Source organism: Rhamphochromis longiceps, linkage group LG7 (genome assembly GCF_057381845.1).
Source record: "Rhamphochromis longiceps isolate RC_006_pf linkage group LG7, R_longiceps_female_GT1.1, whole genome shotgun sequence".
NCBI lineage: Eukaryota > Metazoa > Chordata > Actinopteri > Cichliformes > Cichlidae > Rhamphochromis > Rhamphochromis longiceps.
The window spans coordinates 9,403,351-9,430,160 of record NC_140563.1 but is presented as its reverse complement, the minus strand read 5'-3'; the positions used below and the strand labels follow the sequence as shown (position 1 = coordinate 9,430,160).

General features: G+C 38.1%; 1 protein-coding gene across 7 annotated transcripts in view; it reads right to left on the bottom strand.

Moving 5' to 3' along the window:
* Positions 1-26,810, bottom strand: part of shank3a (SH3 and multiple ankyrin repeat domains 3a) — a 251,622-nt gene that overhangs the window by 182,299 nt on the left and 42,513 nt on the right. The window contains exons 1-3 of one of the 7 annotated variants that reach the window (XM_085412007.1): positions 21,056-21,147; positions 20,741-20,921; positions 20,106-20,555 (exon numbers count right to left, since the gene is read on the bottom strand). The exons of the other annotated variants lie outside the window; for them this stretch is intronic. The gene's annotated coding sequence lies outside the window, so the exon portion shown is untranslated. Of the gene's footprint in view, positions 1-20,105; positions 20,556-20,740; positions 20,922-21,055; positions 21,148-26,810 lie in introns of those variants that run through there. 7 annotated transcript variants of the gene reach the window in all.

Genomic DNA, 26,810 nt, shown 5'->3' with positions numbered 1-26,810 from the left:
GTACAACACTGTTTGGAATCCAACACTTTTGAATTTTTCAAAATGACTGATATCCAGAATAATCGAATTTAATAGACGTGAAATAGCAATAGATCCCACATTAAGTCTGTGAATGTGACAAAGAGCCCTAAGTTGGCTTGCCAATAAGCAACGATTCCCCAAAGATATCTGGGGAAGAGCCAGGCAGACATTTCATCCTACTTGCATCATGCAAGGATAAATTGTGTTGGCAACAGCGGTTGAAGAGATCTACATACCAGGAATAAGTTATCTAGTAGAATAAATGGCAAGAAAAAAAAAAAGGAACAAATAATTGTGGTTAAATCATTAACCAGAATAAAACTCTTCTTAAACTTTTGACTTGATTTACAAATGGAATTTGATTTAATTGCTACACCTACTTCAGTGCTCTCACAGAACTTATTCTGAACATCGCTCCTCACACATCAGTGGTAGCATTATGGAACATCACATTTGATCCTGCTAATTAAAGATCTATCAGGCTCACTTACTATCAATCTTATTAACTGTATTTTTCAATCTTTTAAGTCTCCTTAGTCAGAATTTCAATCCGATATTTCAGAAGTGATCAGTTTTTGGTCAAGCTTGAGTTTCTAACCATTTGCACCGAGGTTGCAAAAAAACCCGTTTTTCTCTGCTAACTTTACGAGAAATTACTTTTGCAAATATGCAATGCAAAATAAGCTTCCAGTCCTGATGGATTTCCTGTCAAATTCTAGAAGAAATTTCATGATAAATTAGCTCCTCTATTATTTGTGGTATATAATAATTCCTCGGAACAAGGTTCTTTGCCACCCTCCATGAACCAAGCTGTTAGCTTTTGAGAAAGAATAATATTATGCAGTTCTTACAGACCACTCTCCTTAATAGGGTGTTAGCACTTTGGTTGGATAACAGGGATTTTTTAATGGCTGCCACCTTTTCACCAATATGCACACTCTTTTAACTCTTTTACTCTTTCAAATTACTCTTACTATTATTTAAAAATGCTACTCTAAAACCAGAAGACTAGATTTGATAGAGCAGAATGAAATTACCTGTTTGCTCTACTATGTAGATTTGATCTTAGTGAGAAGTTAATTTCTTAGATTTCATTACTGAAAAAGCTACATTCAGAGGACCAGAATCAACTTTTGGATTATTTCCTTACCTTGATGATTGAGCATGCATCAAGACTTCTTAAGTAAAGCTTTTATTACTTTATGCATCTCCATGAACAAATGCACTAATGCTGTACAACTATTTACTGTGTACTATCTCATTGACTACCCAAAGCTGCCCTTTATCTCCACTGTTATTGGCTCTTGCAGCAGAACTGCAGGCCATCTTACTGAGGTCTTCACCTTTGTTCATACCACCCCAGGAAAATTACCTGTCCTTGACAGATTGGGTTCTTTCTATAAGATATTAATTGATATATATCTTATCTTATTCTATCTAGTAAGGTAAATGTTTTCATAAATGTTCAGTAAACGTTTCAGTAAATGTAACCCGAACCTTAACTTCTCTAATGTCCTTTAATTATTTTTCCTCTGATCACTAAGACTAAATCTGACCTACAAAGACAGCGTAATCTACCATTGTCTTCTTCTTAGCCTTAGAATTAATCAAGGCTGTTTTTAATGTTTTCATTTTATCGAAACAATTCTTCAAGTCAATTGATCAAAGCATTGCTTCTTTCCTGTGGCGTGGGAAAAGAAACTAGGATTCACAAATCTTTAGTCCAGAGGTGTAAAGTCAGTAGGAAACTTGCATTACCAAACCCACCATTACACTACTGGTCTGCACATATCCATAAGCTGACATTTTGATTTAGGTCCTCGGCCGTCCCCTGTTGCAGAATGGAAAAATCCTGCGTTACCTCTTCCCTTACAGCATTGCTCACTTTTCCTTTCCCAACCAACCTCTCTGGTTTTACAGATAAACCAGTGGTAATAGCAATCATAGGTTTAGGCAATATTTTAAATTCTTCTCAGCTTCCTCTTTAACTCTTTCACGCATAGTGGTCACTACAGTGGACAGCTATTTAAAGCTATTTGTGTCAGTGTTGATGGTATACTTGCACATAAACCACTACATTGGACACTGATGTGTCACTCCATACCCTGCCACCCACTGGTCCTTTAATGTTACTATAGATGTATAATGTGTTTCATTGCAAAGTGCTTCATACAACCTCAATCAGGATTTTTTCAGTATTCAGTATTTTTATTCATCCTTTCATGCCTAAAGATGAATAAAAAGACTTCAGAAAAAATCCTGATTGAGGTTGTCATAATTCATGCATGAAAAGGTTAAAACCAGTAAACCATTTATTTCGCCCGTCGCTGACAGATGTCACCTTATCCATATGGCATAGTAAAGGCCCTAATCACGTTTGCGACATACTGTATAAAAACAATGTTTTTCAAGTCAAATAATGTGTAAAAATCACCTTTTCTTGTTTTCTTTTTTTATTATTATTATTATTATTCCATTTTGTTGGAAACTTGTGCTTTCTACATTTGTTGTTCACATTTACTTAATAAAAACAATTAAGACTGAAAAATAAAAGAATATGTTCCAGCTTTTTTTACAGCCTTGTACAGTCAATCACCCTACAATATTTTAGATATTTGCATATGTTTTTAAAGGGTACCTTTGTGACTATTGTGAAAATAGCTGGTGAACTAAAATCACTGAGGACAGAAAACATTTCTGCAACTACTTTGATTCCAAACTTGGTACCTGCTTGAGTACCAAGAAAAGTACCAAATCAACCAACCAGCCTTCTAAATGTGAGGATGCACTGGGTTTTGTTTGTTTTCCTTTGGTTATCACTAACAATAAAATGCTTTTGGTTTTAGACATCTTACCAGACAAAACAAGCAATTTCCTTGTTTTCATGGAAATTCTCGTATTTATTAAATACAACTTGACCCTAAATATGAAACCAAATTAATTAACAAACAAACTGTGGCTTAATTAAAATACAATTAAAAACTTACTGCACTGTAAAGTCTTTGCAGATACAAGCTTTCATATATGTTTAACCCCATGCTATGCTACTGATAAAAGCACATATTCAGTGAGTACTTGGCAATGATTCAACTACTTAATGAAATAGCTGGACCTTGACTTTAGCTTGCAAAAAAATGACATTGGCTTATCAACAGCTGAATATTCTATATTATCAGTTGTAACCTTACTCTGTATTTGAACAGAAACTAAATGCTGTGCTAACCCCCTTATAACATGTTTTTATTCCTATGTTCAACATTTTAGTCACTGGTTGCTGTTTTAAAAGTGCTTTATAAATAAAGTTGGCTTGGCCTAACTTGGCTAACCTAAAACATACATTCAGGTTAAAACTATAGTCCAGATTCTCTTACGCTCGTATCTTGGGAGCATTAAGAGAATGGTCTAGAATTATAAAGAGGCTAGCACCCATGTCTCAGCTAACAGCTCCTCTCTCTTCAGCTCAGATCTCTTTCTCCCTACCCCCTCTCACACCATCTCATGCGCTCCAGTCCAGTGAAAACAAAGTGAATAATTCATGACTATACAGAGCAGCGTGTGCATGGATCCAGTTCAATGTATGTGTGTATCTGAAACATCTGCCGAGCTTCAACAAGAGGAAGTTAAACTAAAATCCACTGCAAGCCAGCAGCCACCTTTACCTGTTTCCCTCTAAAACATCCACGCTGGACAAAACTGAGGCGTGGGTAGAGGGAGGGGCAAAGGTAGCATGAAGCAGAGAAAGAAGCAGGGAATGTGACTGAAATAGTCAGTGCGCCAAGAAAAAGTAGAGAGAAGTGAAGCATGGAAGAAAAGGGGAAGTTAGTGGGGTAACAACAGAAAGAGGGGAGTGGGAGAGCCTGAAAGAGGGTGGGAGAGAGGGAGGGAAAGATTACATACACTCAGACACATAGCCACATGGCCTGGAGTAAATGTGATAACTGTTCACAGACCCCATCAGAGCCTGCTTCACGCTCCTCTACACCTGGTAAAGCAAATGTCATGGCCACTCACAAACTGAAGTCACCTAGGGCCACATTTATGCGCACACACACACACACACACACACACACACACACACACACACACACGCACACTTTATCTCTCTGTTCCAGAAGACATTTTCTTCATTTTTATTTATTCTTTCTTCTGTTCTTACAACAGTACCTCCCTTTCTTTCATAGGGAATCCAAATTAAGATGACGCATTGGTAGCATCAAACAAAAACACAGGATGTGGTCTTAACTGTGTGCTGTGGTGTTTCTGCATTATCTGAAACTCAGAGATGATTTTTAACACAGTCAGACGTAATGGGCTAATCTTTCTTTCAATTGAGCTCAGAAGACGGTGGGAATTTAATTTAAAATAAATAAAATAAATATGCTGAATCTAATTTTCTTAGACATCCACTTCACAATTATACTTAACTTAACTTAGCATAATAAATATGGTTTGGAATAATATATCAAGCTTTGATTCGATTTCATTTCTTATGAGTTCTTATTAGTTTTATTGGCTACCAGTCTATTGGACAGGTAGGAAGTTGACTAACACACAAAGCAACAAGGCAGCTTTATATTTAGCAGAACTGATATATAAGATAACACTAAGGAAAGAGAAAAGGGCTTGCATCACTTTGCAAGGCAGGAAAAGGTGTGCAGCAGGTTAAGGTGATGAAGGATAGAGATGGAAATGTACAAATGATTGACGAGAGTGCGTGGAGAAGATAGGAGGAATACTTTGAGGAGCTCATGAATGATGAAAATGAGAGAAAGAAGAGGACAGATGAAGGAAAGTTAGTGAATAAGGAAATACACAGTATTAGTAAGGAGGAAGTGAGCTCAGGTATGAAGAGAATGCAGAATGGTAAGGTAGTTGGTCCAGAGAAAATACTTATGGAGTTATGGATGTTTCCAGGAGAAAGAGAAGTGGCCTTTTTAACAAAATTGTTAACACAATCTGAGAGTCTTGTGATCTAGTGAGACCTGCTATGATGTGTGGTTAGGAGATGGTGGCACCAACAAAAAGATAGGAGGCTAAGATGGAGGTGACAGAGTTTCAGATGTTAAGATTTTCATTGGGAGTGACCAAGGATGTACAAGATTAGAAATTAGTATATCAGATAAAATGCTTATGTTTTTTGGATGTGTGAAGAGGAAGGAAAGGGGATATACTGGACAAAGGATGCTGAATGGAAAAGAGGAAGACCTCATGGACCATTCATGGATGCAGTGAAGGACCGGCAGAGAGTTGATGATAGAGGAGGATGCTAGGGATAGGGTGAGATAGAGGTCTGCTGTGGTGACACCTAAAGGGAGCAGCTAAAAAGAAAAGACAAAGATGAAGAAGATGGGAATATGCTACATAACACTCGGGTGTAATGCATAGAACATTATGGTTCTATAATGTGATTCTTCATTCATTAATATTTTTTGGCAGCAAAAATATAAGCATTTGAAGGTTGTCTCAAGACGTTTGGATTGTACTGTATTAGTTACTATCATTTGAGGATTCTCGGACACAACTGTGTTTGAGAAGCAAGGTTGTTGGTCGTGTGTAACATGAGTGAGGAACAGGGGAGCACTGTAAAACAAGATCTAGTTCCCAAAAATGCAACTATTTTATTTTAATACATGCAGAGGTGGAGCTTCCCACTTATATAATATAATGCGTATAATAATATACTTATTATACGCATGCTTTTTTTCCCCAGACTTCATGATGCATAGTACCTAAGACTCTATCTCAGTTCTCATACAAACCTCCTCATAGTTCCCCACAGAGGGTCAGGGCATCCTCTCTCTGTGTGCAAGCCTCCCTGTTGTACCAGAGGAAGAGATCGAGAACAACTCAGAGAGAGTGTTTCTCCACAGCCACCTCCCTCCCCGGTATAAGTCGTATGTAGCATCTCTTGAAGTTAAGAACCTCCTTGTCCTTGATCTTCTAGAGTACAGTATGCAAGTGACAAAAGGCACTAAGATGGGCATTTGTAGCTGTGTACAGTGATCTGCAATTTGGAAAGTGGTACACATCACATGTTGTCTGGATGATGTATATGCAGTGTATTAGCATCTATGGATCACTGTCTTTTGAATCATCCAAAGTATTATGAGACAGATACACAATCTCTGTGTCTTTCTCTGAGATGCACCAACACACATACTGTTCATATGGATTATCCACTCAATGTAAATAAAACACTGCCTGACTCATCCAGAGCCCAGGACCACACACAGAGGCTCAACATGGAAAATTAGCCATGCGCTAAAAGCTTTTGGAATCAATATTCTACAGTATCTGCACCGTATCCCAAAGCTGCTGTCTCTATCCAGTTCACATGGGCTGACACAGCAAGCAGTGCTCCTCCCCTCCCTCTCTCTCTCTCTCTCTCTCTCTCTCTCTCTCTCTATTTCTGTAATATGTGAAAAACTACAATAATATCACCAAGCTCACAGCAGGCTAATTATACTGTTATTGTGTTTGTGAGTGATAATACCTATATGTGACTTGATTTAATTGGCAAGTTAGAAATCTTTTGAATCCATCACCTCACTGACAGAACTGGAAAAAAACTGAGAGAGAATGTTTGTGTTATGGAAAACCTCTAGCATCTTTTTTTTGTACATTTCAAAGACTGCGTTCGATTGATAACACAGCAATTTCTGTGCTCTGAAGAAAGGATTTTTAGAAATCTTTAACACTTGTTTGTGGGACTAAATTCACTTACAGACACATGCTTACAGGGCGTCTTCCAGTCCCTCATGTCCCTGCCTATGTTAAAATATTTTTACCCCCCACCTCTGCATCTTGAAACAGTTACAGTGCAACCAACAAATCTGAAACTGACTATCACTTTCAGCTTTTGCAATACCATGACCAGAGATTACATTGTGTAGGAAAGATGAAGGAAGATGACCCTGTTCCTTCCAACTTTTCAATATCTTATTGAATAGCGTTGTTTTAACACAAAGAACTATTGTCAACTAAACATAGGAAATAAAACTGACTCAAAGTGACAGATTTTGTGTCACTTTTCTGTGTGTCAAACACATGTATGCTCCTCTAGTGTGTATCACAAATCCCTACAAAGTTGAGCTCTGCCTTTGTAAATGTAAAAGTTGTAAATGAGTAAAAGTATTAAAATTAATTGAAGGTGGTAATAAACTAATAAAAACTTTAGCTAGCTTCAGAGTATATATGTCCTCTCTGGTTTCGTGGAGAACCCTCCCACCAGCCTCCTTTCTTTATAAAACACACACACACACAGACACACACAGTTATGGAGGATAGCCATCAATGAAAAATTTCTAAAGGGATTCATAAGAAAACAGAAGTACACTAACAACCATTGTTGTATCAAACCCTTGCGTCCTGTCTTTGTGGTTATTCTCCTTTTTTCTCACAAAAGTCATTCTTTCCCCATCTCTTTGTCTCTCTCTGTTTATAAATTCCCTCTGTATGACCACAGAAAATTGCGAATATACAGTATCTGTTGATCTATGTGTTTCCAGGGATGCTGCTGGAGTGGATTCTTTGATGCAGTCTGCCTATTAATAATCAATGGGGCTCCCCAGAGAGAATTTCATAAAGCCTGGCAGCCAATTAGACCTGTTTCGTACCATACACTGCATTATCTCTCCACACACCACCACAGCTCTTAAAAGGCAGACTGGGGATGCTGGGGAGGTCAAGGATGTCACTGTGCCAGACTCTAATTAATGCTATCAAATATATGTTACAGCGGTAGGGTTTCAGATTTTTGGCACAGAATACTGTCACAAGGCATTAAGCCTGTTTTTCGCACTACAAAGGATGACTAAAATGTTGTGATGTTAGCTCCAAATCAAGAAAATCAGCACATGAAAATGGAGTTAGAGATAAGTCAGTATGCTTTGGTATGCATGACCATAAGCCCAGTTCAGCAATCTTTAATTTTTTAAAAAGGCCACACTTTCATCTTTTTTATTGATGTTTAGATGTCCCTATATTAGCTTTAATATATGATGTCCTATATTAGACATTCAATATTTTGGGAAAAACTTAGAATTGAAAGAACAACAGCTTTTGAAGCTTTTGCAGTGATAAGTCGCATAAGTAAAGTGAAAAATATACAGTTTGTGTTTTTGTTCAATAAATAATCCAAGAGACTTTCCTGTGAGGACACATTTTTGTTTCACAGAGGTTTGTATTATTTCTTTGACTTTTAAGCTTCATTTTGACTCACTATTTTTCTTTGGTTTCTTTAATATTGTTTCTTTTTTTTTTTAACCACTGATGAATATGGGAAACAATGGTTTGTTTGTTTTTTTTAAAAAAGACTGTTTTACATTAACTAGTCTAACTTATTTTTTTTAATTTTGGAGTTGGATGACAACTATTGATTCTGGCATCAAAGGGAGCAACAGAAGGAATGAGATATCACACATGGCAAAAATCTGTTGACCGAAAATGTATTTGTGAAAGGAAAAATTAATTCCCTCATACGGACATATGGAAGTGGGTGACATTATAATACATTTTAAAAAAGGACAGCCTGACAGACAGCAAAGAAGCTCTCATCATAGCAACAAATACAGAAACTCTAAGAACCAGCAACATGAAGGCTGGACACTCTCTGCAGCAGCACACAGGACACAAGGTCATCCATGAATACAGGTCCTATTCTCCAAGTAAATTTGTTCATGACACAATCCAGCACATAACTGCTGGGTGTAACGCGCAAACACTGATAGCATATGCTGAGAGGTATAACCATGTTGTTGAAATAGTGTATAGGAACATCTGCGTTGAGAGTAGGTTACAAATCCCTAAGTCCCAATGGAACACATCGCTGAAATGGCTTGAGAGACAGCACAGGATCCTGTGGGATTTTAAGTTCCAGACACACAAGCAGCTGCTCAGTAACCAACCAGACGTAGTGGTGGCTTACAAGGAGCAAAGGTGCGATAAATGTTAAAATGATGTGAACATCCATCCATTCATTCATTTTCTGAGCATTTTATCCAACTTAGCATGACATCCACATTTAAAGCCACCAGATAACCTAATAAGCATTGTCTTTGGAAAACCACAGTACCTGAAGAAATCCGACACAGGCATATGTGCAACATGAAAACTCCACACAGACTCCGGTCGACCAGGAGGTACAAACGGGGGACCTTCTCTTAGGCAGCAACGCTAACCACTATACCACCATGTAGAAAAAAAACAGTATTATCATTAGTGGTGTCAGACTTTTGCATCGCATTTTAAATGCTATCTTCATTAGACAGCATACAATGAGAGAAGGGGGTGAATGCAAAAAAAGTCCTGGAAGCTAGACGTCAAATCATCCCCACTGAAGTCACGCGTTGCACGTGGGGGTGACACTGGGGCAATCAAAGCTACCTTTCCATTTGTGTTTATGAAACATGCAGGCCTATAACACAATAACCTGCAGTTAATTAATCAAACTAAAACCCTTGAGGTAGATGGCTTGAAGCAAATTACATGACTTTCCCTCAGCTCTTAATTGGTTTGAAAGTGGTAGCTAAAGCATGCACTGCACAAACAGCACACAAGGATGAAGATAAAGTTTCAATTTTCACAGAGAAAGTGCAATATGGACATACCAATCACCTAAGCCTGAAATTAAATAACTGACGTTATTAAAATTATAGCCAAGAATTAAAGAAGAAAGTAATTAGGCCAAGGTACAGTGATTTTATTTTCACTACAGCTTACATGTGTGATGTCAGAGATCTGTAAATTATTACAGATAGTAACCAGGGGAATGATGGTCCTTTATTAACATATCTTTTGCTGTGACTGGATCCAACTTCTTGTGATCATTTCTGAGCTGACACAAATAACATGCGTCTTTGTGGAAAGACTTTCCTAGGTTTTTATGTAACTCAGCAGATGCATTAGTCAGTGCGTCTAACAACCTTTTTTGCACTGTTCCTCTCTGCTTCAGTTGCGACCCATCCCAATCACTGCAACTAATGGAAAGAGGAGGGGAAATGGTAGATCATAACAGCCACACATTATTACAACAGTTCCTAGATATGGCTGCTTGTTGCAAAAAGTCTTAGCCACATGACTAGAGTAAATGAACCAGATTTTGTGACATCTGTGAATTTAGCAATGATTTGCATGACTGCATTCTGTTATTGCAGCTGCTGCTGGAAACAAATGAAGCTACACTGAATCTCATAAAGCATTCAAACTCTTTCACTTTTGAATGTTATATTTTATAGATTAACATTAAAATGGGCAAAAATGCCACTTTTAGAAAAGCAGGCTTTTAGTATATAGATCCTTTAATTCAGTCATTTACAAAAGGCTTTATTTGTTTACCTATTACAATTTTGAGTCTTCTTAGGTATGTCTGTACATTTGGATAGGTATGTCCACACCTGGATTTGAGCTGTTTGTTCCAATCTTAACAAGTTTCATCGGATTTGGTGAAAAGTGACTGTGAGCTGAGATATGGCTAGCCCCCAATAGGCAACCAGAGACTGTTTTCATGGCTGTATACTTCCTCGTGGTAAAAGGTGACCCAGTCAAAAGTGGTTATCACTCTTAAGCTTGTTTTTTTCCAGTATTTTCATGTTAACCTGAGTTCATCTTTTCCCCAGAGCTGGTGAGTATTCCTGTATGTAGGAAGCATGAGTCCACTGAAGGCTACACGCTGAAACACATTATTCAAGCAATAAAGTTGTTCTTCATACTGCAAGTGTTGCTGGACCTTCAGTCTCTTTAGATGCTGGCTCTTCTTCATGCACCTTGGAAGTAGGCAACATCGGAATATAAACCACTACTCCATATCCTCAGTAAGAAGATCATGCACAGAGCATGAAGTTGCCATTCACAGCAAGGAGAAAAAATCATCTTTCTTAAACATGTCCATACACTTCAGAAAAGAGTTACTATTTGGAGGAGCCAATCTCTTAAACTTGCAAATGAAAAGATTTGCCTCAACTCCCTAGGCCAGTGGCATTAACGCAGCTTGGATTTCAATAATGGTGATTTGATTTTAAAGTCAGATTTTAATGATACAGAAACATAATCAGGAGCTGATAGCACAAAGGTTTAAAGCTGCAGTGTCACGTCAGGTGTCCTCTCTCTCAAAGACAGAGGTGAAAGGAATATGTTTCAGGGAATGTATTGAAATTTAAATAACTTTTTTCATGTAAAAATGCCAGAACAGCTCCCTCAATTCTCATGGTTACCTCTAAATAGCTTGTAGAGTCAGTTTTTTGTGAAGGACTCCAAAGGCTGTGACACAATGTGACTTGCCTGCAGTGGTTCTCTGTTTTCTGCCTTGCTTCACTACAGAAACCCCAAAATTTATCAATCGTCAATAGCAAAAAAGGATCCACGTTTACTCATGTGGATTAGCAAACAAAATTAGGTGATTCTCAGGGAGTTATATAGGAGCCTTTTTGAGAGGCCACTTGGAGTTTGTCAAAGATCACAATGTTTCTTTTTCATCAGATTCTTGCAATTTTACCAGGTATGAGAGTCTGGATCTTAAACAAAGGATCTTAAAATCGATGGATTCTCTTCATAATTTGTTGATTGCCTCTTCAGCTTTTGACAATTTTCTTTTTTCTTTTTGTATAAGACAGCATATCCATTTTATTCACTTCATTAAAGTTTATATGGGAACACTCAATTGGTGTTACACTTCCTCTACTGCTGGCTCATACTCATCCTTTGTTTGCTCAAAGGATTATGAAAAACGTCTTCAGACTCTAAAGTTGTTTGATCAATATGTTACGTCCAAGCTATTTTATAAAACACGTAAACACCAATGTTGTTCATTTTTCCATGAGCTGTACTAGTAAATGTTAAAAAATTGCTTTGACATGTAATGGCTAGAAGATAAACCTGGTCTCAAAATAGATTTTATTGATTATGTTTTCACCCTGTCATATTTCTTTTTGTTCTTTCAGCTACACCCTTTAGTGGTCGCTAAGTGGATCATCTGCCTACAGCTCACCCTATCTCTAATGTCCTCCTTTGTCACATCCAGCCTGATAAAATCAGCTGATGAAACAGCTGATTTCGGTTCGTGAGCGGAAGGAGGAAAATGATGAAGAGGTACAGTTTTTGGGGAGTAGAGACATTACTTTTATTGCACAAAAGGATAAGAGAGTGATGGAAGGGGCAAACAGCATTCAAGACAGAAATAACTGGATTACAATGCTAATAGACATTTGCAAGCATGCAAACACAAAGCTAGCCAAGAACCCAGAGTGATTTTAAAGTTAAGTGTATGCCGACCCCCAGCTCAGCAGCCACAGCCTGAACTTCAACAGGTAACAAAAGCAGTGACAGGCAGTCAGGCAGCAGCCTCTGTCTCCATCTGTTCATGTTTCTAAAGCAGAGTCACCGTGGTGATCACTTTAAAGTCTGTGTGCTGGTTTTCAACGTTGCTTTGTGTTGTTGGCTTTGTGTCCATACGTAAATACAAAAAAAAAAGATTGTATGTGTGTCCTCATTTTGAGGATTTGCGGTGGTGTGTGGAGCTGTAGCCTCATCTTTATACTGTTAACTGGTAATTATGTGACAATGGGTTTTAGTTTATTTTATGGAGTAATGAGAAAAATATTTAACAAGTAGTGTAACAAGTCACGTTCTCTGGCAAGTAATTAAGTAACTTACTGCATTTTATAAAAAGTAAGAAGTTATGTATAATACATTACTTGAGAAATGACCCCAACACTGAAGAAGAGTGCCATAATTTTCCAAGGACATCATTATTCCAATATGTATTCACCTAGAAAATGTTTTCTCTCTGCTAAAAATCTAACTAAGACACCCTCTTAAACAGACATAAAACATACAACACTATGCATATGAATACATGGTCAATCTTTCCACATGAATACAAGTTACCTTTCGTCCTGTGTGGCTTACTCAAGAGCTAAACTTTTCACAGTGATGCAGCTTTTCTGTGAGAGTTTGTAGAAAAAAACTGGGATACTCTTTTCCCTCAGAACACCCATCCCCACCCCCACATCTTTCTTTTCTTTTGCTTATCCCCTCCCTACACCCAAACTCGTCTGTTGTCGATGTGTCGTGACTGTCTGCCAAGCGCAGTAATTACAGTACAGCAGTAGGAGCTGAGCAATGGGGAGAGAAGCAGCATATCAAACATGACTGCACAGGGCATTGGGTGTAAAAGCTCATTCTCAGAACTACAGGCTGCGAAGCCACAGAGAACCAGACCACAGCTATTGCTGTCTTCATATCTCCCTATGTATTTAGAGTTTATTATTAATACCAATGAACATCTAAAAATATTTTTTAACATAATGTAGGGCGTACATAATTTGCTATCAGGCCACTTACGCACAGTAATAAAAAGACAAACACTGTGAGTCACCTAGTAACTCCCAATCCCCGCATTCCCACTTTGTCTCACCTACTGACACACAAACACACACATACACTTGCTTATAAATTGCCTATTACACTGCATTGACAGTCTTGGCAGTTGGCCCAGGTCATTGGATAGTTTATGATGTTGGGAATAATAAGTGTGGGTAAAAATAACTTCATCATCAAATGCACATGAGTGAAGATACTTTCCCACAGTGTTTCCTGTGGATTAAAAGTATAGCATGGGGGCAATGTGAACTGGTAGTCTAGGAAAGGGGAGGCTGGCTGGTGTATCAAATAAGATCGGATAATAGTGTTTGATGGCAGCAATAACAGTATTAAACGTTGGCTAATAAAAGTAAATACTTGGCATGGATATCCTTAAGTTTCAATTGCACAAAGGACAGCTGAAAATAAAAAAAATAACACAGGAGTACCAAAAACTGCAACCCAGGTAGGTTCATTTTCAAAGTATCAACAAACCTGTCTAAATTATATTATTAAGGGCGTGGCCAGTTTGAGAGTCAGGTGAGTTACAACTAGTCTGTCTGCTGCTCATTACTTGAGTTAATTAGAGTCACTGGATGCAATTATCTGACACATAATATAGCTGCTTTTTCAGTGAGCAAATTTATAGTGTTTCATTTACATGCAGTAATTAGCATGTATAACCATCTATACATTGCACTCACAGTAACCAGGCTAATAAGCATCAGTTAATACCTTGGCAGTCCACCCTATTGTCGTCATTTTGATACTAATTTTGAAACAAACATGGCATCAATCAAAACGTCACTAGAGGAAGTACCCATAAAGTAAATGGCTGACATCACAGAGAATATATCCATTGTCTATTTACAGTATGGATACTTAATATTGAACTAGTAAGTCACTTATTCATGTACTTTTATAAACTTGTAACATAATCTGACATTTTTAATATACAATATGTGATGATGTTTGCAATATAACAAAATATAGAAGCAAGAACTTTCTCTTAGTTACAAATTCATTAGAATTCAGCATTAAAAGTATGATGAACTGCAGCAACCGAAGAAGACTTTTTATTTGTCTTTTAATTTCTCGTTTGTTGCAACCAAATAAAGGCCCAGTACATGCAAAGCAATGGCAGCGTCTCTCTGTCTCTCCTTTTAACTGCAGAGAGTCTTGGCTAGCTACCAGCTACACGTCCAGCCAAATTAAAGACACTTAGGTTAAAACCAGCGGTTTCTCTGGCGCAGTTAGAATCATGAACTTGGAAAAATAATGTGTGTGCAACTTTTTCTTTTACTGTTTACAATTCAAATGTTTTTAAGTAAAAGGGTTTTGAGTGCTTCACTCCTCCTCTGAGCATTTTGAAAAATATTTGGTGCTAAATATATGAACAGACAAGCTGTTACACAGTATGTAGTTACTTTTAATCATTATTTCATGTTTGCATAATTTAGTCAACCCAATCAAAGCAATAAGCATAAATATATACCAAGAGCTGCAAGACTATCAGCTAAGCAAAGATCAGTCTGTATATGATGGATCTTTTTTGCATGTTTGGAGAAGATTGATGTTTTTTTGCGGCCTGTCAAAACTCACTCTTGTAAAGTGCAGAACACTTTTGAATGTTCAGTTTTCTCTTTGACTGTCAGGAAAGATACATCTTTTCTGGATCGGAAACAGAGAAATGTATCATAGACAAATTACTTAATCTCTTACTGCAAATTAGAAACAGAACTGGTGAGATATAACGTGCAAGATTTATGTAGCAATAATAAATAGGAAATCTATTTTTTGGGTTTCTCTGGTGCCATAACCAGAACTGATAATGTTTGAGCTTATCATCACTCTGGTCTTAAAGATGTAACACCCCCCAAGGCCGTTCATTAAGCTGAGTGATTAGAGTACATAAAACATGTGCACAAATACCCTGTGCAGAGAGTCTCTGGTTCAATTCCAGGGTGTCCAAACCATTTTCTGCTAGCCATTGCCCTGTTTTAATCCATTATCACGATCAAATAAAGTATTAAAATGTCACATTAAAAAAATCAAAACAAAAAACATGTGGAGGCTGCATGTTAGTCAAATTCTAATTGATAGCTCACATTTGGCATTTCCTTGAGGAGGCAAAATGCCCTGAAACTGAAAAACACAACTCTACAGGGGGAAGCCTGATCAATAGCTGCTCGAGAGGGGTTGGAGATGAAGTGTTCATTTCTCTAAAGCTACAATAATGACCTAATACCTCCACTTGTGAGTCCACAGAGCTCTCTGTGACTTTGTGTATGTATCTGTGTGTGTTTTATATACACGTGTATCGCTGCCCATGAGTGTAACTGTATGTGTGTGAGTACGTTTGTGCATTTGCCTGAATGTGAAATTGTAGCTCTTCAGCCTAACAGCCAGCTGAGAAAAATGATTCCCTTCTTTCCCATGGGCAGTGAATTTAGAGCTGTTGCATTCAATGCTTTTCTTCCTGCTTCAAAAACCTACCACTAGGAACAGAAAGAAAAAATACTGAAAGGTATTGTAGATTAAAAGCGTAAGAAAAAACACCTCACTGCACAGCTTAAACGAGGGCTGCATTAAGGCACCGACCTCGCTGTGTAGCACCCTACCAATGAATCAGATGTTTACCACATAAATCACTGAGCATCTTCAGGGGTAGTATAATGAGGTCAGCAGTGTGCTTTTATGTATAACACACCCAACAGCTGTTTGCTGCCACAAATGCTCACATACATAGCTATAATTTTAAATGGCATAAATTTTAAAAATGTAACACTTTAGAACATTTATATTCATGTACTCAAGAAGTATATTCCAGTAAGTTAAACATATTTGTTATCAGTTACACAGAGATGAAAGAAAACCAGTCAACGGTACGAAAGTCCCTATTGACACTCTGCAAACAGTAAATAATATTAATGCTATGAATAGTGTTTGTATCAAATATTCAAGATGATTTATTATCATAGTAGCATAAATTGGAAAATATGATATTTTCACAGAGTTGGGTTCATTTGTCAACTTGTCTCGACCAACTAAAAACAGCACATTTTTAACCAGGAAGTGAAACTCTTAAAAAACATAGCAAGTTTTTTGATGGAGGGGAAATCCTTGAAACTTTGCATTTAATTATAATTTCATGAAATTAGCATATCACTGTCAAACCAGTGAGATGTGTAAGCACAAAAAGGGAAATAAGGGGGATGAATGCCATTTAAATACGTCACAAATCGCAGCTTTAAACCAGACTCCTAAAATGATTATGGATAATTACTGGCGCACCCTCTGCACTGCAGCTGAATGCTTTCTCTAACATCTGTCTCCGCTAAGAGAATAAGGACAGATCCAAACATCCATTTTTTCATGCTTATCTAATTCAGGGTAATGGGGTTATCACAGGGATGCAGACACCCACTCATACTTTCACCTATGGCCACTCACAACTTAAGTGCAGCAACACGGGTTCGAATCTGACCTGCATTCCTGTCCTGCTTGTCTTCCCCTCTGTCTCTTGCCACTGTATTGTATCATATTTAGATTTTAGTTTCTTTTTTTTTTGGAAAAACCCCCCAAAACAAAACATTTTTGTATTTTCTGTTGAAACAAACTCCTTCTTTAATGTCAGGTTTTAGCTTTTAAAGCTTTCTGTTCTGTAATATTGTATTTTTTATTGACCTAAGTTTTTTTTAATGTTTTTTTTTTTTTTTTTCTCTAAATGACATGAGAAACAGCAGTATGCGACATTACGTGATGGCAGAGCTTCAGTTCATCCTTTGTCATTTTTTTTTTTTTTTTTTTTTTTTTTTAATAAATAGGACAGGGGGAATGAATGAGAGAAAGAGGGGGAGAGAAAGAAAGAAAACCAAAGGGGAGAAGAGACGGTGAGAAGGGGGGGGGAAGAGAGAGAAAAAAAAAAAAAAGAACTCCTGGGTCACCTGTATGGAGAGAAAAAAACAAACAAACAAAAAAAACAAACAGAGGAGACAGCAAACAACAAAGAGTAACATAATAATAGAGAAAACAAAGCACCATCACAATAAACTAGCTAGTCATAGATATCAATATTTACTAAATAATAAACGATATTGTGCAGCACGCAAGATAGACAGCGCACAGTGTGCTTTGAGGCAGCAGCCAAGAAAGCTTTAGTCCGCGTCTGTGAATACCCATGTGTGCATACCTGTGTGGATCAGCATGCTTGCATTCCAAAGGTTTCTCCATGTAATGATCTGCTAGGGAGTGTGGGGAGTTTTTTTTAATGTTTTAACAGAGTAATTTCAACTTCTGAAATTAAAAAAGCATTTGTAATTCTAATTCAAATTAACAGAACTCATTTTTTTAAGCTCTCGCTGACAGAATTCCTCTATGGAAATGACCACAGTCACCTTTCTTGCATTAGTGATGCAACAACCTTCATATTCAATCTAGTTATTCTTACTGTCACAGTGCCGCCCAGTCAAGGTTTTGGCCATTGGGATGTGAAAGGTGTGGGTTGAAGGGTCTTGTCCTTAAATTGACCTCACCTCACTCTCGCACAACTCTGGGGGTGCGAGAGTGAGGTTTTACACACGTAGATACGGAGTGGTTCGGCGACCGTGACAGCACTTTCTTATATAGTAGTCTGTCAATTTGACTGACAGCATTGTAAAACTTAACTTATTATAATGCGATATATTATTTCAAATATAACCTTCATATACAACTCGATTACAATAACTAATATACTGAACAGAGTATGAGTTTATGACCAGGAGTGAGGGCACTTTTCTCATGTCAATACCACATCAAGCACTTTTCTTCCCTATAATAGAGGCAACAAAAATACCATAGCCTCTCCGCTAGGAAGGGCAAAGATGAACTACGTGGACTTAAAGCGTATGCTTTGCTTAATTAAAAGGGACTGTTACAAATGGAGGAGTCAATCATTTACATTTTTGCCCTGGAAAAACAATTTCTGAAGTCCAATTTAATTTTAACCTGAATGCTCAACTCATACTTTCCTAGCAAGTTTTGAAATGAGAGAACACGTCTCCCAGGAAAGTGATCAGAAGTCAGTCCAATTTTCTGAACGCGGGACTTTCCAATCTTGTAAACACTTGCTTCATCAGAACGAACTTCTGTAGCATGCAGTCCTTCTGTATGAGAGTGGAGCTCCGTTCCTCTATAACCTGTAGTGGTCACTTCAAGACCAGGCAGCCTTGTAAACTGTAATGTAAATAATATGGAGAATCTTTCTTAGGTAATGATATGCAAAAAAACGGCTTTGAAAATCTGTCACAAGTTCCTTGGTAACTTCATATGAGGAAGAAAATGACACAGATACCCGTCTATCTTTCCATCCATTTTCATAACCACTTATCTAACTTGAGGTCATAGGCAAGGGCAAGGGGCAGGGTACAGTGCACAAGTCACAGGGCTAACACTAAGACTGAGCCAACCACACACACACACACACATTTCCATCTACACATTTGCTCCCAATATATTTTAGCTGCCTAAGGATGTTACATTATAAATAAGCACTGACAGGGAGACCCTGGGTAACAAATTCACAATGCCATGATGATGAAAATGATCATTCTCTTGGTCATGTCTAACCCAATGGCTTAAATACTGCAAACTCTCCCACTGAAGCTGCTGTTTGGTCTCTGGGCTATGGCGCGAGGCAAATGGACAAGTGGCTACAACTTAATAATGGTAATAATATTGGTAATAATCTCACACTGTAGCTTTTAAACACAGGAAACCTCAACCCCATATATTCATTTATTTCTTTGTATGGTTAAATGAAATTCAATTTGGGTTAACAACATCCCAAAATTTTAGGAAACTGGGTTTAGGTTAAGCTAGTTAATACCTAAACCTGCTACCACTAATACAAAAGGCTGCTGATTCACACAAGCTTCAACCTCAAGGCTATAGGAAATACCCATTACACCAACCAAAGACTACAGTCACAAAACTGTTAAATTTAGAGAGTGCTGAAGTAATTCAGTGTTCAAAGGAATTTAAAACTGGTCTTGTGTGTAGCCGTTAGCGAGTATGTGTGCCTCCAGCTTGCTAGAAGCTTTTGAAGTTTCTTTTCTGCCAGACACAGACTGTTGCAACAGCTTTCCCTTTGGCACAGGGAGACAAACAACACAGGCGTATCTCTTCCACACAAAAATTACAGTACATTACATGCTTCACTCAAATTTACACATACATGTGAACCACATTAAATCCATGCACAGCTCCCATAGGTCTAAGAGAGAAACTAATTAGTTGGAATAATTCAGTGGAGTATCTCAATGGATCTCTCTCTGTAGTGTCAATGCCTTTTGCCAATGCTAATTACTCACTGCTCTCCTAAACTTGAGGGAACACTTGCTGTGTGGGTGCGTAAATATTTGTGTGAGTAGGTGCACGGGGCCATTTAATAAACACACCTTTATTGTATTTCTATTGTAACTTTAAATTCATTACTTCATGGCCCTTTTCAATTAATCATAAAGGGCACCTGAATTGAGCTCTAAGAATCTCATTATTCAAAGTAATCAGTCCCAAAATGGCCCAGCTGAATGCAGCAGTATATTGATTGATTAAGACCTGCTCTTTACTGAAACTATAACAATATGCAGTGCAAAAATCTTGAGCCTCTCTTCTATCTTTATATTTTGATAAGAAAATTGGAATATTTATTGAAATGTGCAAACAAACATGGGATTGAAACTTACTGTTGGATCTCTCTCCTGACCTCCTTTGTGCAGATTGACAATTCTTTGTCAGTTGTCATTCACATCGCTCTGTAAGACCTGGTGCCACTTATTTTGAGAATGATTCTTGTGTAATGTGTCATATCTTTTCTCCTTTTTCCCCCTTTCTTAAGAATGCCTTCTTTTTTCCACTGAGACCAGTTCTGTTGAGGGTTCAGTAAAGAGTAGCTGGATCAACTGAAGCACCAGATGAATCTCTCGCATCCTCTGTCAGGTCTTCGCTGGATTTCTTTCTACTTCCTATTTTTTCCTACATGACTTTCAGAGACTGTTCATCTGCGATACTTTCTTCAGTTGTTTTCTTTTGTTCTCCATCTCCCAAGCAAAAAACTCTTAATCTGTTAAGCCCAAGGGGGGAAGGTTATGGTTTCAAGGGCTGCACCACCAGGTCTGTTGTTTAAATGCAGACATCTATGGTACAGAAATGTCAGAATATCAGCTAAAAACTTACAAAACCATTTCCATGACCACCAAACACGGCAAAAGCAACAAACAATTAAAGAGCGGGCTCCAACCAAAACTCACTGAACCAGCAACAAAAGAACAACAAAATTAGGCTTTAAGTTTGAAAACCATAAGCATAAATTCTATCTTACCTTTGCTGCCTTGCTTCCAAAAAATCCAACACGATAAAACCGCATTTCCTGCAGAGCTACATGTCCCAGTGTGCTTCAAGAGCACTTTCTCGTCATAAATCACCATTTTTTGCTCTACTCGCTTGTTAAGGCAAAGACGCAGTACACACCAGCCAATCGTTGTGTACAGTGTGGCTGTCTGCTATTCAGTACCTAAGAAATTTCAACTTTCACAGACGGTACCAATTTATGCCAAATTGCAAGAAACATTGGAAAAAATTATCATTTTTCAGCATGACAATAATAACACACAGTAGTAATGCAGTAAAAGGATACATGGACATGAAAACACACAGTGGAACACTCTACCAGGGAGGCAGGGATAGCTCAGTAGGTAAAGTGGTCGCCCCATGATCGGAAGGTCGGCGGTAAAGTGGTCGCCCCATGATCGGAAGGTCGGCGGTTCGAATCCACTTAACGACTACCCTGAGGTACCCCTGAGCAAGGTACCGTCCCTACACACTGCTCCCCGGGCGCCTGCTTAGTGGGCTGCCCACTGCTTCACTGAGTGAATGGGTCAAATGCAGAGAAAAACAAGTAATTTCCCCATGGGGATCAATAAAGTATCCATTACCAGCCATAAACTGGTTTCTTCATAGCCTGGACCTCAACATTACTGAAGCACTCTGGAATCATATTAAGAGTACAGAACAAAAAGCAGCCAACATCGAAAGAAGAGCTTTGAATGTCCTTCAAGAATTCTGGAGAATTATTCCAAAGACAAGTTAAAGAAACTACACAAAAACTTCAAAAGAGTTCAAGCTGGTCATACCAAGTACTGAGTTTCAAGCTCTTTAGAATAGTTTTTAACTTATAGGCTCCATTTTCATTTAGGCTTGCACATATTTCAATAAATTACTTACAACTATTTCCACTTTTCCATTCTAAAGAAATGAGGGGTGGCTCAAGACTTTTAAACAGTCTTATATAACTTTGTATTTGAATTCCCTAGGTATGTATACAAAGTGGTACAGTACCGTGTATGAGTATAACAATGAGACTAACAAGAAAAAAAAATCTATCTCAACACTAACCTGCATTTTATATGAAAGGGTAATCCCGGTTTCAGATGACAGGCTTTGTATAAACATTTTCTTCATTAAAATCATCCCAAAAGCTTGAAAATCTTGGGGAAACAGTGACATAAGGCACCTGAAAAAAACCTGTAAAAAAAACCCCAAACATCTTTTTAATAAAAAGCTGACTAAGTTTGCCCATTAAAAAAAACACAAATTACTTTATGATAATAAGATTCACTTTGGTAGAGAACATTAATGAATTTGGTGTCAGTATTAGGTGTGTTGTCCAGAAAAGACAAATAGAGGATAGACAGCTATTACTTCATGGCCTCTATATAATTTGCTATACACCCTAGTAATTCCTTTACATAACACATCAATCAAACAATACTGTATGCTGCTGTAATCCTCACAGCCCCTTTGGGACAACAGAGGCCTCCAATGACACTCATATACACTGACTAAGTGTTGAGGCATTTGTTAATCTTGTAAGCATCCTTTCACTGATCTCTCATTAATTCAGCCCAGAGGGTGACAGGGAGGGTGGGGGGATAAAGAAAGGGAGAGGGCAATGCATGCATTTGAAATTGAGTCAATTAACTGCCGGTGGAAAGGCAGCTCTTCCTCTCTTTTAGAAATATGCTAATGCAAATCATGTTAATCTCTTCTCTCCTGTTGGAACAATTTACAAGGTACTGGCTTTATATCTGCATTTTCTAATTATTATTTTGTGTGTGTCCATTTGACTGTGACCTCTTTGTCTAACTGCATACATAAACATCTATACTTAAAAGTGGAAACCATAGGGCCCAAACTTGGAACCCACTGGTTATTGTCTGATGACTAAAGCACTGTTTTCATGAGACTAATAGTACCAGTGGACTTTGTATGAGTTACGAACTGCACTAAAACTCCTCACTTCCAACCTTTCTTTAGCAAAGGCATTTTTTGTATTTTTGATTTTAAACCAAGCAATCAATGCAGCTGCCTTCAGTTGCCTTTAGTTTTGTCCTCAGTTGCTGAAAAGCATTCTCTGTCGAGTTGAGAACAGGTCACTGACTTTGCCATTGAAAAATATCCCACTTCTTTACCTTGAAAAACTCTTTGGCTGCTTTAGCAGATTGCTTTGCTCATTATCCATTTGCACTGTGAAGCACTTTCTACAGCCTTATACACTTCAGATTTCATCCTTCTACTTCTGTCATGTCATAACATTACCTCCCTCATGTTTGATAGGGAATGTTGTTGTTTTTTTTGGATCATGAGCCGTTTCTCTCCTCCATACATTTCTCTTCTTATCATTCTGGTCCAAGTTTACCTTGATTTTTCTTTAAAACAGTGCACATTCTTTTGGATATTTTTTACTGGCAACGTGTATTCTGATCTTGCTCTTCTTGAGTCTAACCAGTAGTAGTTTAAGAATATAATCCACCCACTGTTATCATCTTCAATGCCCTGTACCAACATAGAGCAGAGCAGCTATCTGAACGCTACCCCAACAGAAGTCGATTATCTTGTTAATAATTTCACCTCCTCACTACGTACGACTCTGGATACTGTAGCTCCTGTGAAAACTAAGGTCTCTAATCAGAAGTACCTGACTCCGTGGTATAATTCTCAAACACGTACCCTAAAGCAGATGACTCGTAATCTGGAGAGGAAATGGCGTGTCACAAATTTAGAGGATCATCATTTAGCCTGGAGAAATAGTTTGCTGCTTTATAAGAAAGCCCTCCGCAAAGCCAGAACATCTTACTATTCATCACTGATTGAAGTAAATAAGAACAACCCCAGGTTTCTCTTCAGCACTGTAGCCAGGCTGACAAAAAGTCAGAGCTCTTTTGAGCCAACAATCCCTTTAACGTTAACTAGTAATGACTTCATGAACTTCTTCACAAATAAAATTTTTATCATTAGAGAAAAAATTACCAGTAATCATCCCACAGATGTAATATTATCTACAGCTACTCTTAGTACCATTGATGTTAAGTTAGACTCTTTTTCTCTAATTGATCTTTCTGAGTTAACTTCAATAATTACTTCCTCCAAGCCATCAACGTGTCTTTTAGACCCCATTCCTACAAAACTGCTCAAAGAAGTCCTGCCATTAATTAATTCTTCGATCTTAAATATGATCAACCTATCTCTAATGATCGGCTATGTACCACAGGCCTTCAAGCTAGCTGTAGTTAAAGCTTTACTCAAAAAGCATCTCTAGACCCAGCAGTCTTAGCTAATTATAGGCCAATCTCCAACCTTCCTTTCATATCAAAAATCCTTGAAAGAGTAGTTGTCAAACAGCTAACAGATCATCTGCAGAGGAATGGTTTATTTGAAGAGTTTCAGTCAGGTTTCAGAGCTCATCACAGCACAGAAACAGCTTTAGTGAAGGTTACAAATGATCTTCTTATGGCCTCTGACAGTGGACTCATCTCTGTGCTTGTCCTGCTAGACCTTAGTGCAGCATTCGATACTGTCGACCATAATATCCTATTAGAGCGATTAGAACATGCTGTAGGTATTACAGGTACTGCACTGCAGTGGTTTGTATCATATCTATCTAATAGACTCCAGTTTGTTCATGTAAATGGAGAGTCCTCTTCACACACTGAGGTTAATTATGGAGTTCCACAGGGTTCAGTGCTAGGACCAATTCTGTTTACATTATACAAGCTTCCCTTAGGCAGTATCATTAGAAGACATAGCATACATTTTCACTGCTATGCAGATGACACCCAGCTCTATCTATCTATGAAGCCAGATAACACACACCAATTAGTTAAACTGCAGGAATGTCTTAGAGACATAAAGACCTGGATGGCTGCTAACTTCATGCTTCTTAATTCAGATAAAACTGAGGTTATTGTACTCGGCCCTGAAAAGCCTAGAAATATGGTATCTAACCAGATTCTTACTCTGGATGGCATTACCTTGGCCTCCAGTAACACTGTGAGGAACCTTGGAGTCATTTTTGACCAGGACATGTCCTTCAATGCACATATTAAACAAATATGTAAGACTGCGTTCTTCCATTTGCGCAACATCTCTAAAATTGAAATATCCTGTCTCAGAGTGACGCTGAAAAACTAGTTCATGCATTTTTTACTTCCAGGCTGGATTACTGTAATTCATTATTATCAGGATGTCCAAAAAACTCACTGAAAAGCCTTCAGCTAATCCAAAATGCTGCAGCAAGAGTACTGACAGGGACTAGAAAGAGAGAGCATATTTCTCCTGTTTTGGCTTCCCTTCATTGGCTTCCTGTTAAATCCAGAATTGAATTCAAAACCCTGCTCCTCACATACAAGGTCTTAAATAATCAGGCCCCATCTTATCTTAATGACCTTGTAGTACCATATCACCCTATTAGAGCACTTCGCTCTCGCTCTGCAGGCCTACTTGTTGTTCCTAGAGTATTTAAAAGTAGAATGGGAGGGAGAGCCTTCAGTTTTCAGGCCCCTCTTCTGTGGAACCAGCTTCCAGTTTGGATTCGGGAGACAGACACTATCTCTACTTTTAAGATTAGGCTTAAAACTTTCCTTTTTGCTAAAGCATATAGTTAGGGCTGGACCAGGTGACCCTGAATCCTCCCTTAGTTATGCTGCAATAGACATAGGCTGCCGGGGGATTCCCATGATGCATTGAGTTTTTCCTTCCAGTCACCTTTCTCACTCACTATGTATTAACAGACCTCTCTGCATTGAATCATATCTGTTATTAACCTCTGTCTCTCTTCCACAGCATGTCTTTTATCCTGTCTTCCTTCTCTCTCCCCAACCGGTCGCAGCAGATGGCCGCCCCTCCCTGAGCCTGGTTCTGCCGGAGGTTTCTTCCTGTTAAAAGGGAGTTTTTCCTTCCCACTGTTGCCAAAGTGCTTGCTCATAGGGGGTCATATGATTGTTGGGTTTTTTTCTCTGTATCTATGAAGCGCCTTGAGGCGACTTATGTTGTGATTTGGCGCTATATAAATAAAATTGAATTGAATTGAATAGTAGCAACTCATACTTGAAATTGCAGTGAAATGCTAGAAAAAGGTTGTAATACTTAAATTACACCTGCAATTTTATTTAGAAAACCCCTTGAATTAAAGCTGAAAGTTTGTAAATCAATCACATATCCACTGTGATGGTGCACAGAGGCAAGGATACAAAAATTGTGTCTTTGTTCAAGAAATGATTGACCTTATTGAGATTGATATACGGGGCTCTGCAAAAACATTCACAGCATCCCACAGTATTATCATGAAGATGATAACTGGGGCCAAATTATGTCTGATGTATTACAATCACCCCAATGTACATCCAGAGTTACAAAGACTAAAGAAACCAAAGAAAAATTGTGTTGATTTATTTTTAAAGAGTTGCCACAATTTCATATTTTTTTAGTTCCTTTAACTGAACTTTTAGGCATTTCAGACGTTTATACTGTGTGGAGATAACAGATAAAGTATTCATAGCATTAATTATGAAAGCATGGTCACTTTACTTTTAATAATTGTATATTGCATAAAACTGTGCAGGCAACAGGGTGCGAGGCTTGATCCGAATGCATCTCCAGGCCAGTCTGGCAAAGAGACCACTCAAATCAGAGCAGACAATGAGACAGATGGTGATTTTACACCAACATGGGGAAAGAAATAGCTCTTTAAAATCAAACCTCAGCAAATTACTTTGAAACCAGTTGGCCAGATACAAAAAGGAATCATAACTCTGGGGAAGCAGTCACTGTGAAGCAGAGGTGCTGGAGAGATGATAAACCCGACAAGACGGAAAGCAGCCCTTCCATACCACTTTTAAGATGTCTGCATAATTATCATTTCATTTGCATGTTCTGGAAGATAGTGACTAATGTGAAAAGGCTGACAGACAAGGAACAGAGAGATGTGCAAACAAACAATTACACCCTGACTCTAAATGAGTATCACTTCAAAACAAATTGACAGTTAACTTAAACTCAGCTTAAAAAACATAAACATCCTCTAACAACTGAGGAAAAGCATGCAAAGGTCTACA